At 40.9% G+C, this 15899-nt stretch overlaps 1 protein-coding gene and 1 long non-coding RNA gene across 8 annotated transcripts in view; both read left to right on the forward strand.

Annotated features, from left to right (window-relative positions):
• The window catches only part of Erich1 (glutamate-rich 1), a gene marked incomplete at its 5' end in the record, with an annotated part of 52793804 nt that overhangs the window by 32269548 nt on the left and 20508357 nt on the right, over positions 1-15899 (forward strand).
• Positions 1675-15899, forward strand: part of LOC134482390 (uncharacterized) — a 124282-nt gene continuing 110057 nt past the window's right edge. For 7 of the 8 annotated variants that reach the window (XR_015639947.1, XR_015639946.1, XR_015639941.1 and 4 more), the window contains exons 1-2: positions 1675-1775; positions 7433-7557. This is a non-coding gene — a long non-coding RNA (uncharacterized LOC134482390). Of the gene's footprint in view, positions 1776-7432; positions 7558-13861; positions 14164-15899 lie in introns of those variants that run through there. The other variant, XR_015639948.1, reaches the window with a different exon arrangement.

Here is a 15899-nt window from a genome sequence, read left to right on the forward strand (position 1 = left end):
ATCCATAAAGTAGTCAAAAGTCTTGTTACATCTGTACACACAAGTAAAAATAACAAACTTTTAAGAAAGAAACTTATGTATGGCATGTTGGTACAAACCTGCAGTTCAGCACTAAGGAAGAAGACACAAGCAGGTTAAAAGCTAAGGCTACCTTGGGCTACATAGCCAATGATACTGTGTCTAAAGAATGTTTGGATAATGCTATGAAAGATACTTGGCTGAATCCCTCATATAGGTAAGCAGTTTATTTAAATTACAAAATAGATATTATGAAGCAAGTATTGAGACAGTAATCCCAGACATGGGCAAAGCAAGTTTCAGAGGGCATTCCTGGTTTATCTTCTGCCACATCCTGCTGGTACCTGGCAAAACCCATATCATGTCCAACACTCAGTAAGTCACTATTTTTGAACAAATGGTTCTTTTATTATCAAACTGGCCACAGATCATGTACATATGTTCTTCCTTGGTTTTCTTTCTTTTCTCTCCTTACCCAGCGTGTTTGTGTTTGAAGAATGAGCCATTCTACCCGATTCTGGATGAGTCGAGGAAGCTACCAGGACCCATTTGTCATTCACACATTTTTTTTTCTCCTAAAACTACTTGTGAAGCTGGGTAACATCCCCAGATGGAAGTCATTAAAGCTTAATCTGTATGCAGATGTGACATCTTGCATTTCAAAATCTTTTTGACTTTCCTCCTTCCATTACAGAAACTAATTGATATATATGTGAAATAACTAATTAAAAAGAGTGTAAAGCAGTTTTATCAAATATAAAACATGATATAAGTGCTAATAAAACTGTAAAAGTATATAGAAAATTCTGTCAATTGCAAAATTAACTTCAGAGGAGAGGCGAATATAATTTATCCTTCGTAATGTCCAAATAAATGGCTTGTGCTAAAATGTTTTACTTCAATTCTATCAAAATCAGAATAATAGTTCTCCTTCCTTCATAATGCTGAACAGATCTTGATTTCAAAGACAGTTGTTCTAGTTACACATTAAAAATTTAAAACTATGAAATAACGTGGTTGGGACTAAATAAACGTAAGTCAGGGCTTGGCAAGGTATATGAGAACAGAAGTCTGTAACCTATCATCCTAAATGACTGATGGCTGGGGACAGGATTTTAAAATGTCAGGAGAAAAAGATTCTGTCACAGGGAATGCATTTGAAATGAGGTTACCAACTGTATCCAACTGTAGAGAGTCAAAGGAATTAGTCTCTGAGGAAGGTAACTGTCCATAACTGGGGCAGCTGAGAGGTAAGTACAAACTGAAATTTCCAGAAAATGCCACACATATGTTAAATATTCTCAAAGGCTGACTAATTAAAACCTTGTTAGTATGGCAAGTCGCAATGTTTGCTGCTGCTCCAAAGCCAGCATTATCTGGGGATATCTTAACAATCATTCATTGCCTTCCTTCTGTATCTAGGTTATATTTCTTTGGACTATCAGGTAAAACTCTTCACATGCACTAAACCTACCTGTAGAGGAGTGGTTCTGACGCTTTGATTTAATCAGGAATCTGTGTTTACAGACACTGAAAGTCCTTGTCCCCAATTGGTTTTTGAGATATCAACAAAGAAACCACTGGCCAATGACTGGGCATAAAGAAAGAGGTGGGACTTTCAGGTTCCCTTAGGCTAGGAGAGAGGAAAAGGCAGGAAGAGGAGAATTGAGAAACTTGGGGGAGGGGTGCAAAACGGGGAGAGGAATGATGTAAGGATTTAGCAGGAGATAAAGCCAACCAGCCGTTTGAGTTTTCCGGTAAGTGGCCACAGACCACTTCCCCATTGTCCAGGGTGGCGGGGGAAGGTTTAGCAGTGCCCAGCCTTTAAGGAACCAAGGCATTTTAAAATCAACTGGCAAGCGTGCCTGCGTGCGTGCGTGTGGGCGTGCGTGTGGGCGTGCGTGCGTGCGTGCGAGTGAGTGAGTGAGTGAGCAAGTGTCCGTGTGTTTCATCAACAGATACAAAGATTCCCTGGGTGTGTAGCTGGAAGCATGGCCCGCTCAGGAGCTGAAACGGGTTGTTCTCACCGATTCATTTACTAAATGCCTTTATTCATAACTTTTTGCTTTGTAGCTGCTTCTATATTTATCATGTTATTTAGGACAACCTGAGTTCATATTTCTGTGTAATGGTCACTCAGAATAAGCTTTTTTTTTTTATTCCTTTTGAGCTGGGGGCTGTGCCTTTAGTTCACATCCCATTCATTTGTAGATTAAAAAACGAGCAAGAAATCCAACACTTCGTTACTTATATATCGTATAAGGAGAGAGCACAAAAGGCAGCCTCTAAATGTATTAGCGAATAAAACTGGACTATTTGTTTAACTTTAAAAATCTCTTCATTGATTTATTATATTCTGAGTTGGTTTGTCTGTATTTTTGCTTCTTCACTTGAATTTTCCAAAGAAATGTATTTTGAAAGTATATTACATATCTGTACTGGTTACTTTTCTATTGCTGTGATACAACACTGTGACCAATGGAATTTAATGGAGAAAGAGTTTATTTGAGTTTATGCTTTCAGATGGTTAAAGTCCTAGAGAGAGAAACAGACTAGCAGGTAGCAGGCAGGTGCGGAAGCTGGTGCTAAAACCCAAGAATTCACATATTGAACCCCAGTCATGAAATAGAGAGCAAACTCACAATTGGCACTAGTCACTAAGCTTTCAAAGCATGTTCCCAGCGGCATACTTCCTACAACAAGGCCATGCCTCCTAGGTCTTTCCAAATTGTTCTACCGTGTGGGTACCAAAGATCCAAACACTAGAGACTACGGGGAATATAATATTCAATCACCACAATGTCTACACATACGATTTTTACTATCCTCCCTATCAACCCTATGCCCATTGAATTTATTGTCAAACACAGGGCATTTCATTCATAATTACCAAATGAAAAATGCAACTTTGATGAATTGAGTAGAGTGTGTAGAGTGCTGTCTACTGTATATGGGCAGAAGTAAGTAGCCTAAAAGTTACAATTTTACAAAGGCAAGGAAAGTATATATACCCTACTGCATGGGGGACCCGAAGGAGCCTTGGTATCATAAAGAATTCAGAAGAAAATATTTTCTGAGAGACTATAAAGTACATAGCACTCTACAGTGCCAACATTATTTTCTAGCTTCCTTGTTCTATATCTGATTTCTAGTTGAAGAATATAAATTTTATTTTAAAGTAGTAACAATGTTATCCTACTATCCAAACAGTATAGAACCAACATTGCTTGGGAAGAAGAATATTTTTGCATTATCTTTGAATCTACTAGTCCCTGCCTTTCCCTGAGAAGGCCCATGTGTTTTTCTATTGAATGTTTGCACTTACAGTAAGTGTGTTGCCGTATCTAGGTAATATCTGAAGTCCAGGGAGTTATGGAAGGGGGTAAAGAATAAAAGCAAAGCATCTGAGTAATTCATGACCAGTAACATTGTCTCAGTCTCCTCTGTCACCAAGGAGGGCAGGTAGTGCAAGAAGTATGCAGCATGGTTGGAGCCATCTTAGAGAAACTACCACTGAGCTTTAAAATCTGGCACTGATGTCAGGAAGCTGTCACTCAGAATGTCGCCAATGAAAGCCCAAGTTTGTTAATAATATGAAAGCAATTTTCTGTTCCTTTGTATAATTTCTATAGCTAGCACCTCTAAGTCTAGATAAAACTTGAGATTACAGTATCAATATCTGAAATTACCTCAGCAATATTTTCATGTTTTATATGTAAAGATATTATAAATATAAGGGCAGTCTAAATAATGTCGAATAACTTTCTTCAATTTTCTTTCTCTGAGACAAAATTGGGACCTTTGATGTATAAGGATGTAAGTAAATCAAAGGCAAATTCAGGACTGTCTTACTTTCCTGCATGTTTTTGTAAGCAGTGTGACTCTGTCATTTACATATTCATTTGCTTCAGATCAGCAGTAAGAATTAAGTTAATGTAAATTTAGGGTCATGTGTTGGAATCCATAAAAGGATAATTACTTAATAAAAGTCCTTGGTTTTTCATTGCCTATAGTCCCTCAACAAAGACAGAAGTTTGGAGACTGAAAAGAATATTTCAAAATGAAAATATTATTTTTCTACTCACCAGTAGATGAGAAAGTCCATTTTGATATTTTGAGTTCAGACACAGAGGCCAAGAAGATGTTGCCAATACTTTCCTTCAAGATTAGATACCCACTAAATATTTTGTTCACACCACTACACTAACTTGGGAATGGGTTTTGCTGCATCTGGCTTTCTGGTGCAGTAGTAACCATCCACTTGTCGGCATTCACCATCCCTGATCCATAAGGCATGGGAGGCCTTGCTGCCTTTCAGATTCACAGAAATATGAAACGAATCAAGACTCCTGACCTGAGGGATCCTGAGCTCATTTTGTTCATGTTCCACAGCAGTGTGCTTTAAAGGAAATTTTCTTGTGCATTCCAACTTCTGTAGCTCTCCAAACCTGAACTCAACAGCAGACATGAAATGTTTCAACTCAGTCCCACTGCATTTTATTCCCAGAGTCTGCCTAGAGCAATAAAAGTACGTCGTGGAATTCATGGGTTAGTACCTTCCTTTTCTACACAAGCTGGACAATAAACTGTCACCATGACACAGAAAAGTAGAAACGTAGGAGCAGTTTTAGTCACACCAACAGAGAAAACTGTTGGTCCTAGTTTTCTCTAGCTGACATGTTTTGTGAATTGAGAAATTTCAACTGTTAATCTGATTGGGCAATTGACGTCCCAAGTAGGGACGAAAAGACTAGTTTTATCATAAAGGTGTTAGTGAGTGTCTTTGTCAAACAAGTAGTTCGAGGAACTCTTACCAGCATAGGCAAACATCATCTGTTCCTGGGTATCTAGGTAGAATGAAACCACAAAGAGGAACCATTAGGGAGCTTAAAGCACATTCTAGACCCTGACAATGATAGGGCTTTTGTAAATCTGTATGGTAGTTCAGAAGTCTAAAGTGTATTCTCTGTACCTACATGCATTCCAGCTTGTGAGTAACCTCATCAATCTCTTTGGAGGAGGAGTTTTGCCTATTTATAATAACGCACTGTGTCTTTTTCCAATATTTACTGAGACTTAGTTTTTACTTCAAGAACTTTTCACATCAAGTTTATGTCCAAATCCATGACCAAGCATAGCCATCCATTAACATGAGCTAAGTACCAAAAACCGAAGTTCCACATGATGTCTTCCTTGAGATAGATCCTATTTAAAAGAATATTTGAATTATTCCTGGGAAGTGGTGTTGATGGATGAGTAAGATTTTAATAGGGAAAGTTTAAAGAAAAAAATATTTACAGCTTGAATAAAACTATGCAAACCAAAAGAAAGGGACAGTGCTGAACCCAATCACAAAACTGACCGCTGTGTCCTTGAACTGTATTTTACAATCAAGGAAAAGAAAGGGTCAAGTCTGGGGTGGAAGAACATAACAAGCCATTGAACAGAACAGTTAGTAACTCATCTTAGGAAACAGTAAAGGAAATGGTGTGATATCGGTTTGCTGAAATGTCACTCAGCCCTCGGCTGAATCTCAGGCATGTGCTGAGTAACACCCAGTCTTGGAGAGTTGCATTATGGGTGTGTCCATTTCTATGGCTTTTTAAACATGACTAAACTATGGGGTCAAGAAGTGATTCTCACGGATATGAAATCTAGGTGGAGTGGAACTATAAAGAGGTAGCATAGGGGAGCTTGGGACATATTAATCATGATGATGGTGGTGCTTAGGTCAATCTAGATGATGCGTCCTCTTATCCATCATTTTGTATTCCATGTTTTCAATTCTCTTTGGTCAATTATGCTATGGAAACATTAAATGAAAAATTCTAAGTAGGTTTTTAAAATATACACCTATTTTAATACCTGCCTTTTAAAATTTCTCTATGAGTGTAAAGTTAACACGAAGGTGAGAATTAGTGTAGTAATATTTTAAAAGGAAAGAAATGGATATTTACTTAATACTAACAATGAATTTGTCTGATTAATTTATAATTAAGCAAAACAAAGGAAGCAATCCAAAAGCAGCCAAAAGTCAATTCTACATAGGCTGACATATGTTTTGTGCTAGTAATAACACAGATAACAGAGAACTTGGGAGTTGATTTTTGAGAGGTAAAGAAGAAGGATAATTCCTCTTTAAGATTGTCTCTGCAAAAAAAAAATAGCATGGAATTAATCAACAGCCCATTGAAAAATATAGATCTGGGGTGGAAAAGAATGTTTTTCTAGAAAAGAAAAGAAAATGTCCAGTGTCTTGGGATTTCCATTGCTGTGAAGAGACACCATTTCCAAGGCAACTCTTATCAAGAAAAACATGTAATTGGGCCTTTCTGAAGTTTAATCCATTATCATCATGGTGGGAAGCATGGCAGCATACAGGCAGACATGGTCCTGGAGGAACCTAGAATTCCACATCTTGATTGGAAGGCAACCAGAAAGAGGCTATCTTCTGCACTGAGCAGAGCCTGAGCAAAGGAGACCTCAAAGTCCCTCTGCACAGTGAGACGCTTCCTCCATTAAGACCACATCTTCTAATAGTGCCACTCCTATGACATTGAGACATATGAGTGTACGGGAGCCAAATCCATTCAAACCACCGCATCAAGTTAAACATGGCTTTTTCTCTAGTCCACCAGATTGAAGGTGTTAATTGTAACTTCGGGCCTTGGAGAAAGTCACAAAGCAAGACCCTAAATGAAGTAGTCTCACAGGCGAATTCAGAGGCAGGAAGAGGTGCTCCTGAAGCACAAGGTGGAAGCAACAGCCAAGCCTAGGTTCCTCTCCAGTCTCTCAGAAAACTCATTCAGCGTCAAGTGTTTACTGAATGCTCAGATAAAAAAAAATCTGTATACCTTGTATCTTAAGTTGTATATTCATATTTGAGAATTTCTTTAACCAATGTACATTGCACATCCACAATGTACAAGATGGTTCTAATGACGTAGGTGACTATGTATTCCTGGGAGACAAGCCTGACTTTTCTATTAAACTCTAGGTGGTGTCAGAATGGAAAAAAATTATACAGGTTTTCCTACTAGTTGCTCATTCTTGCCTTGAATAGAGCTGATAAACTGAAGCACTGAGAGAAGGTATGAAGGATTCGGAGGATAATGCCTGGTAGATTGGATCTTAGTCACGTGAAAACAGAGACTCCTCACTATAATAGAATATTTTTTCTTGGGAAATGTCCCCTAAACTTCACCAACATTTCATTAACTGTGATATTAATAATCTCAAAAAACAAAACAAACAAAAGAAAAAAAAAAAACCTCTATCCTTGCAACAGGATTATATACCAGAAACCTGCATGTTACTTTCCTGGTCCTCAACTGCTGTACTGCAGTTTAAAGAGTCATGTTGACTTAGAAGTCAGGCGAAATTACTTACTGAGACTCATTCATTCACCTTCCAGGAATAGGTGCCTGGCAGAAACGACCCACCATTTTGTGAGACTGTGCTTTCCATACTAATACCCTTGTGTATAGGAACCCTGAGAGATGATTGAAGAAATCCCTTCTCATGGGGCTATGAATTAAGGTAAGGCTTCAAACTTTGGGGATGAGAAATAACTTTGATCCGTAGGTGGCGGTCCATCCAACCAATCGGAACACTGGCAAAAGCTAAGCAGCGACATTTCCATTGGAGTGGCGGAATGGGCTACATAGTGTCACACCGTTAAACAAGGCACGCTGTAAAGCGATTGGAAACAATTTCGGATAGACCTTTGTGTCCTGTAACAAAAGCTCAATAAACTTAATGAGTTCATATGAGAGCAGTGGTAGCCCGGTTCCTTGGCTCCTTAAAGAGCTGTGGAGTGATCTCCTGTTCCAGGATAAGCTACTATGGCAACTTCAAAAATAGCTGTTTCCCTGACAGCATTGCTCTGGAAGCAGCCAGCAGGGTATCAATCAGAGATTCCTCCTTGACTCTTGCCATCTATTCTATCGACGCCCACTTTTCTCTACTGTATTCATTATTTTTTTCTATTTATCGTTCTACATGTGTATTCTGCTCCTTACACTGAACTTCCCTGATAAAAAGAGAAATTTCCTAATGATAGGAGCAATGACTGGAAAGGGGCATGTTTAACAGTTTACTCTTTAAAAGTTGACTAGGAAACAGGAAAAAATAAGCCCTAATAAGTAATAGAATCCCAGATCTATGGGAACGCCCAAGTTTGTGATGTGTCTACTCCTTTCCTGGGTATAGCATTTGGAAGACAACAATATTTTCATATATCAGACAACAGATTTTCCTTTAAAGACATTTCTGTAGAGAACACTATTTTAAAAAACTAAAGAGGAGAGGGCAGAAAGGGAACTCATGAGAGGCCTCCATCTGAGATGAACCATCCCCCTGGCTGAATCTGGGTTCTATGATAAGGGCCAACAAAATTACTTGCTGTTTTTCTCATTTTCAGCGTATCTTAAGAACATCAAGCTAGCGACCTTTCTTCCTGTGTTCCTTGTTTCTGTTGTAACAGCGATTCCCGAATCTGCCCGGTTATCATGGGGATCAGTCTGTTTTCTACAGAGTCGTTGCCTATTTCCAGAAGCTGCCCCTCCATGTAGTACTACTAGGCAGTCAGTGATGATATCACAGCGTCAGAAAATTGCTGCACCCCGTGGTACAGGAGCGCTGCAGATTGCTTTGTAGTCCTGGGGAACGCGCATGGGATCTCCAGCTGCTCAGAGCTTTGGATGTAAATTAATGAAGCTCCAACTTTAACCTGTCACAGTGGGCAAGGACCTGAGTGGCCTAAAGGCAAAGTCAGAGCAAGCATCTTTTGTGCTCATGCACACATCCCCAGAAAAAGCGTGTTTCTCACCTATCGAATGTGTGTTTGACAGAGCACAGAAGGGATTTTTTTTCTCCTCATCAGTGTTTGGGAGAATAGCGCTAGAGATTGCTGAGTAAGACGGTTAAGTGCTTTATGCCTCATTTCAAGGTAGCTCCTTGCATTTCTTGGCACAGCATCAAGGGCATCAGTGTGAGGATAACGGCTAATACACATAAGCAGAGACAGAATGTAGGAAGCTGTGGTTCTGTTAAAGGTAACAGGAATGCATCACACTCTGTGACTCAGCCTCTGCTGGTCATGCCTGAGATTTCATTCTAATGGTTCAAGAATTCTATTAACTTTTGCATTTGATATCTTATAGTAGTCTCATTATACATTTAAAATTAAGCAGTCCCAGATGCCACAGACCCAAGATGTTCTCAGAACCCAACAGATAGGACACTAGCCGAAATACCCAACAAAGGGTAGAAAGAACCCATAGAGACCATACCTAGTGGATAGGTGTGTCGCCCATTTCAAAAATAATAATCCAGAATTTCATTTGTCAAAAGGAAAGGCAGGGACAAAGAGTGGAGCAGAGACTGAAGGAAAGGCCACCCAGATCCATCCCATATAGAGACACCAAATCCAGACACTATTGCTGATGCCAAGAAGTACTTGCTGACAGGAACCTGGTATAGTTGTCCCCGAGAGGCTGTGCCAGAGCCTGACCAATATAGACACAGATAGCCATCGGTCTAAGTGTGGGGATTGCAATGGAGGAGTTAGGGGAAGGACTGAAGGAGCTAAAAGGGTTAGCAACCCTACAGGAAGAACAACAATTTCAACAAACTTGACCCTCCACCCCCAGAGCTCCTAAAGACTAAACCATCAACCAAAGAGTACACATGGAAGGACCCATGGCTCCAACCACATATGTAGCAGAGGATGGTCTTATCTGGCATAAATGGGAAGGGAGGCCCTTGGTTCTGTGGAAGCTTAATGACCCAGCATAGGGGAATGCTAGGACAATGAGGTAGGAAGGTATGGGGGGGAGCTCCTTCATAGAAGTAGGGCAGACAGGTGAGGGGATAGGGCATTTAACTAGGAAGGGGAATAACATTTGAAATGTAAATAAATACAATAACCAATTAAAAATTAAATTAAGGGATAGATGTATTTATGTCATGAAAAAAGTCAGAAATTGGGAAGAGCATGAGGAAGACAGAAATAATGAAGCTGATACTATTTGCTCAAAAGTCCTCCTTCTTTTCCTTCCCAACAGTCAAATATCCTAAGTTGACTAGTTTCTGATTACTGATACATTCTGTCCTCACCCTTCCTACTTCCTTACTTCCACCGTTTAATTCTAGGGCATATGAGCATACTTGGAGAATAAGTTCTATTTTCTCATTATTTAAAAGAAAGAGGGGAGGGGAGGAAAGAGAGGTGGGATGGGTGATAGAGATTACAATAAATGTATAAATATTCTCTCCCTAGACACTGACCATTTCTGTGGGAAAATAACACCCTTTAGTGTTCAAGCTCATAATTCCACTTACCAATGCCATTTTATATTTTTATATAAACATCCAAAACGTATCATTTAAATGTTGTGTGCTAGTTTTCTTCTCTGTGTTCGTGATGAAAACCACCTTAGGAATTAAAGGGTTTATGTGCTTTACCAGTTACAATATTTCACTGAGGAAAAGTTGGACCAGGATTTCAAAGCAGAAACTTGGAGGAGGAACTTAGCCAGAGACAATGGAGGTGCACTGTTTATTGTCTTGACCCCCTGTCTAGCTCGGCCTACTTTTTTATAGGATGGAGGAGTACCTATAGAAACCGCACCTCCACAATCATGTCGGCCCTCCCACATGAACCATTAATCAAAGAGAAAAGTGACATGCTAACAGGCCAATCTAATGGAGGTGATTTCTCTATTGAACTTCCATTTTCCAAGCTAACTCTAGTTTGTGTCAAGATGTCTAAGGCTAACCAGCACAGGTGATTTCCTAACTTTTCCAAGTATCTCCTAGTCCCTTCCACATCTGATGACAGAATGAATGTTCAAGGAGAGAATAGAATTATCTGATAGGAGCTGCAGTAACTCTGATAAAAGCATACTATACTCTATTCTCATTCTCTTTGTGCTGTACGAAGACCCACCTTTCACCTTGATCTTGACAGTACACTGTGGTCAGCTATCCTGCATCCTTGATAACCTGTGTGTGTTTATGATCTCTCCCTCTCTCTCCCTCTCTCTCCCTCTCTCTCCCTCTCTCTCCCTCTTTCCCTCTCCCCCTCTCCCACTCTCCCTCTCCCCTCTCTCTTTCTCCCTCTCTCCCTCTCTCCATGCCCCCCTCTCTCTCTCTCCCTCTCTCTCTCTCTCCCTCTCTCTCCCTTCTTCTCCCTCTCTCCCTCTCCCCCTCTCCCCCTCTTCCACTCTCCCTCTCCCCTCTCTCTTTCTCCCTCTCTCCCTCTCTCCATGCCCCCCTCTCTCTCTCCCTCTCTCTCCCTTCTTCTCCCTCTCTCCCTCTCCCCCTCCCCCCCTCTTCTACTCTCCCTCCCCCCTCTCCCTTTCTCCCTCTCTCCCTCTCTCCCTCTCTCCCTCTCTCTCTCTCTCTCTCTCTCTCTCTCTCTCTCTCTCTCTCTCTCTCTGTGTGTGTGTGTGTGTGTGTGTGTGTGTCTGGGTCTGGGCCTGGGTCTGGGTCTGGGTCTGGGTCTGGGTCTGGGTCTGGGTCTGTGTCTGTGTCTGTGTATAAGCCAGAACTCTGCATTGAACATCTTCCTCTATCATACTGTAGCTTATTTTGATTTTCGAGAAAGAATTTCTCACTGAACCTGGAGCCCAGCCAAGTGGCTGGGCTGGTTTGCCAATGATCTTTGACTTCCTCTTGTCTCCGAACTCCCTGGATGAGGCTCAAAGATTATACTGTCAGATCTGACTTGTAAAGTGTGTACTGAGGACTGGAACTCAGTTAACCATGCTTGAGTAGCAAGCACTTTACATCTCTGTAGTTTCATCAGGAATTTTGAATGGAGTCGCTCCCATTAGCACAAAAGAGAGAGATGAGCAAGGAACTGCAGGAGAGGGCAAGGGATATGAATAAGGTTAGGGAGGGGAGAAGAGTATTTAGCTCAAGAACTAGAATAGAACTGAAGGAAGGTTGTATTTACGGGAGGGATATGTAGTGTTTATTGGTGCCGCTATACCCCCAAAACCACTGGACAAACAAGAAAAAAGAGTCATGTTCATTTGGAGAAAGCTACACTAAAAAAATGATATTCCAGTCATTCTTTTGTGTATGCTAAATGTAACATCACATGGCACTATTTGTTAGAATTACAGATCAATAATCAGCAACAGAAGAGACACATGGAAAATAAATGTTTTCCACAAAACTTAATCTCATAGCGAAAAGTTAAATATTAGTCATTCTTATATTTTCCCAAAACCTGATTTAGTAAAGTAAACCTTTAAAGGTTGTAACAATAGCTCTGTAAACCCAAGTTGTAAAGGAGTTTAGCAGTAGTTTCCAATGACAATAAAAACTATTCCTTTGTACAACAGGGCCCTATAGAACCACAAAAAAATCCACAATATGGCAGGAGGAAGAATTCCCTATTTTTTTTCATCTTTATTAACTTGGGTATTTCTTATTTACATTTCGATTGTTATTCCTTTTCCTGATTTCCAGGCCAACATCCCCCAACTCCTCCCCCTCCCCTTCTCTATGGGTGTTCCCCTTTCCATCCTCCCCCCATTACCACCCTCCCCCCAATAATCACTTTCACTGGAGGTTCAGTCTTGGCAGGACCAAGGGCTTCCCCTTCCACTGGTGCTCTTACTAGGCTATTCATTGCTACCTATGTGGTTGGAGCCCAGGGTCAGTCCATGTATAGTCTTTGGGTAGTGGCTTAGTCCCTGGAAGCTCTGGTTGGTTGGCATTGTTGTTCATATGGGGTCTCAAGCTCCTTCAAGCTCTTTCAGTCCTTTCTAAGATTCCTTCAACGGGGGTTCCGTTCTCAGTTCAGTGGTTTGCTGCTGGCATTCGACTATGTATTTGCTGTATTCTGGCTGTGTCTCTCAGGAGAGATCTACATCCGGTTCCTGTCGGCCTGCACTTCTTTGCTTTATCCATCTTATCTAGTTTGGTGGCTGTATATGTATGGGCCACATGTGGGGCAGACTCTGAATGGGTGTTCCTTCTGCCTCTGTTCTACACTTTGCCCTATTCCCTCCCAAGGGTATTCTTGTTCCCCTTTTAAAGAAGGAGTGAAGCATTCACATTTTGGTCATCTTCTTGAGTTACATGTGTTCTGTGCATCTAGGGTAATTCCAGCATTTGGGCTAATACCCACTTATCAATGAGTGCATACCATGTGTGTCTTTCTGTGATTGGGTTAGCTCACTCAGGATGATATTTTCTAGTTCCATGCATTTGCCTATGAATTTCATGAAGTCACTGTTTTGATAGCTGAGTAATATTCCACTGTTTAGATGTACCACACTTTCTGTATCCATTCCTCTGTTGAAGGGCATCTGGGTTCTTTCCAGCTTCTGGCTATTATAAATGAGGCTGCTATGAACATAGTGGAGCATGTGTCTTTGTTATACGTTGGGGCATCGTTTGGGTCTATGCCCAAGAGAGGTATAGCTGGGTCCTCAAGTATTTCAATGTCCAATTTTCTGTAGAACCTCCAGACTGGGATTGCAGAATTCCCTATTTTTAAGAAACAGCCAAAATTTCATCTGATACCATTCTCATTCCTTTTATAAGTCGTCTTGATGCCCTTTGAAAGTCTCAAGAATGCTCAGGGACCAATCAGCCCCATATGCCCTAAATCCAAACCCTTCTCACCACGTTCCCTACCTTTCCAGAAAAAGTTTGCCAGTCACCACCCTCTATGTGACAGCTGTTAAGTGATACCGTGTATCAGTCTCCTCTGGTTGAAACATTCCATTCTGTAGGGACACTCTTTCAGCAGAATGTAAACAGCTCAAAATACCGTCAGGAAGTCCCTGAAACTTAGATTCTATATCCCTTCGTCCTTAAGGTAAAAACAAGCCATGCTGCAAAGAAGAATCTAATATGAACCAAGCTCAAAAGAACACTGAGACCAGACCAGCTGCCTGGAAGAGGTTCAGATCAGAATAACTTGGAAAGGACACTCTCTAGCCTGTTGGGCTGGATGAAGTCTGTGTCCTGTGTTCTAGATTTCCAGTTCCTGTGCACTGTCATACATGTTAGATGGGCTTTGGTGAAGCAATTGCCTTTGAGTCATTTCTTCTCCTGTAAATAACCCCTCACCCATGTTCCTGTAAGTAACTTCAATAAAACTCATTGGTTTTATTTGTACTTTAGTAGTATCTGGCATGGGCTCCCTATCTTCAAGAGTACATGTGTTTATAGTATCTTCCCTAGGAAAAGTTTTGCTACCCAACAAATGAAATGACCTCAAGGTCAACAAAAGATACCCCAAGACCAAGTTCCCAGCACAAAGGAGATTTGCTTACCCTCCTGGGACAGAGGGCAAAGAATAATGGACAAAGACAGGAGATAGAGGAAGATGGAGGAGAGAAGGGAAAGAGGACAAGGAGAGGGTCAGAAACATTTGTTCAAGAGGACCAAGGACTGACTGCTCAGGATAGAGAAGAGACAGATGTGATCCCTAGGCAAATGGTGTTTATAAAATTAAGGGGGGAAATCTGTGTTATTTAATTTTAATTGGACAAGTTTTTTTAATTGTATCTTGTTTAAAATGAAGAAATTTCACATTTACAGTACATTGTTAAATAATAACACCGTTGACTGTCCTAAAATTTTATTTTTTAACATTTTTATTGGATATTTTATTTATTTACATTTCAAATTTTATCCCCTTTCCAGGTTTCCCCTCAGGAACCCCCCCTATCCTATCCTACCTACCCCTGCTTCTATGAGGGTGCTCACCCACACATCCACCCACTCCCGCCTCCCTGCCCTGGCATTCCCCTACGCTGGGGCATCAAGCCTTCACAGTACCAAGGGCCTCTCCTCTCATTGATGTCTGACAAGCTGCTACATATGCAGCTGGAGCCATGGATCCCTTCATATGTACTCTTTGTTGGTGGTTTAGTCCGTGGGAGCTCTGGAGGGTCTGGTTGGTTGATATTCTTTTCAAGGATCTTCCCTGTGTTGGGCTGGCCCAGATCTTTGTCCGCAATAGAGTTGCTAAGACATCAAGATGGATGATGACCTGTGTGGGTTCTAGCCCCTTCGGAGACATACAAACTGAACATTCTGCATTTCTCAGTCTTCAGGCCCCAAAACAGAGCAGGTTGACCACAATGTCTTGAACTCCTCACAGCCAGAGGCCTGCTCCTAAACTTTGGCCAGAGTAGTCCCTTTTGCCTGCTCCTGTTCCTTCTTCCTTAGTATTCTTCCACTACTCTCCCATCCAACTTAAACCAGTCAAAACCCCCAATTCCACTTTGTGGTTTGATTTTCTTTGAAGATGGCTCCTATTGAAGATAGTGCAGCAGTTCATACCTTAAATAAAGCTTTGTCTTTGGTCCTCAGCACAGCTCTGGTGCTCTTATTCTCCCATTAAGCTTCACCTCACACCTTGTTCCTCTTTCTCATATAACAAGATTGTCTTCTTTGATGATGCCTTCCATTGCCTTGGCCACGAAGAGCCATAGTATGAATATGGAGTGCACATTAAAAGTACCAAGGGCTTCTGCAAATACCCAAGACTAAGCTTTCCCATGTCATAACAACTAAGATAAAAGATCTTGGGTTGGGTCTGTTTCATGAATCTGCACCAGATATCCTTCCCCTCAAACCTTCAGACTTCATAGCCAAGACACTGACAACTTTATTGAATTCTGCCAACAAGTATTTGGTATTTCCATCTCTCTTCAACTACTGGGCTAGCAGCAGTATATCTTGTTCTAACTATCACAACAGTCTCTCTTCTCTTCTTAATTGATTTCTCCTTTGCTTTTACCCAGGTATTCTTTTGAAACTTTAGAACAGGTTATATCATTCCTGTTTTGGTGCCTTTCGGTGCGGCACCAAATATGCAGGGTAAAAAGGAACTTCTTTTCATA

This window comes from Rattus norvegicus, chromosome 16 (genome assembly GCF_021556685.1).
Source record: "Rattus norvegicus strain SHRSP/BbbUtx chromosome 16, alternate assembly SHRSP_T2T, whole genome shotgun sequence".
Taxonomy (NCBI): domain Eukaryota; kingdom Metazoa; phylum Chordata; class Mammalia; order Rodentia; family Muridae; genus Rattus; species Rattus norvegicus.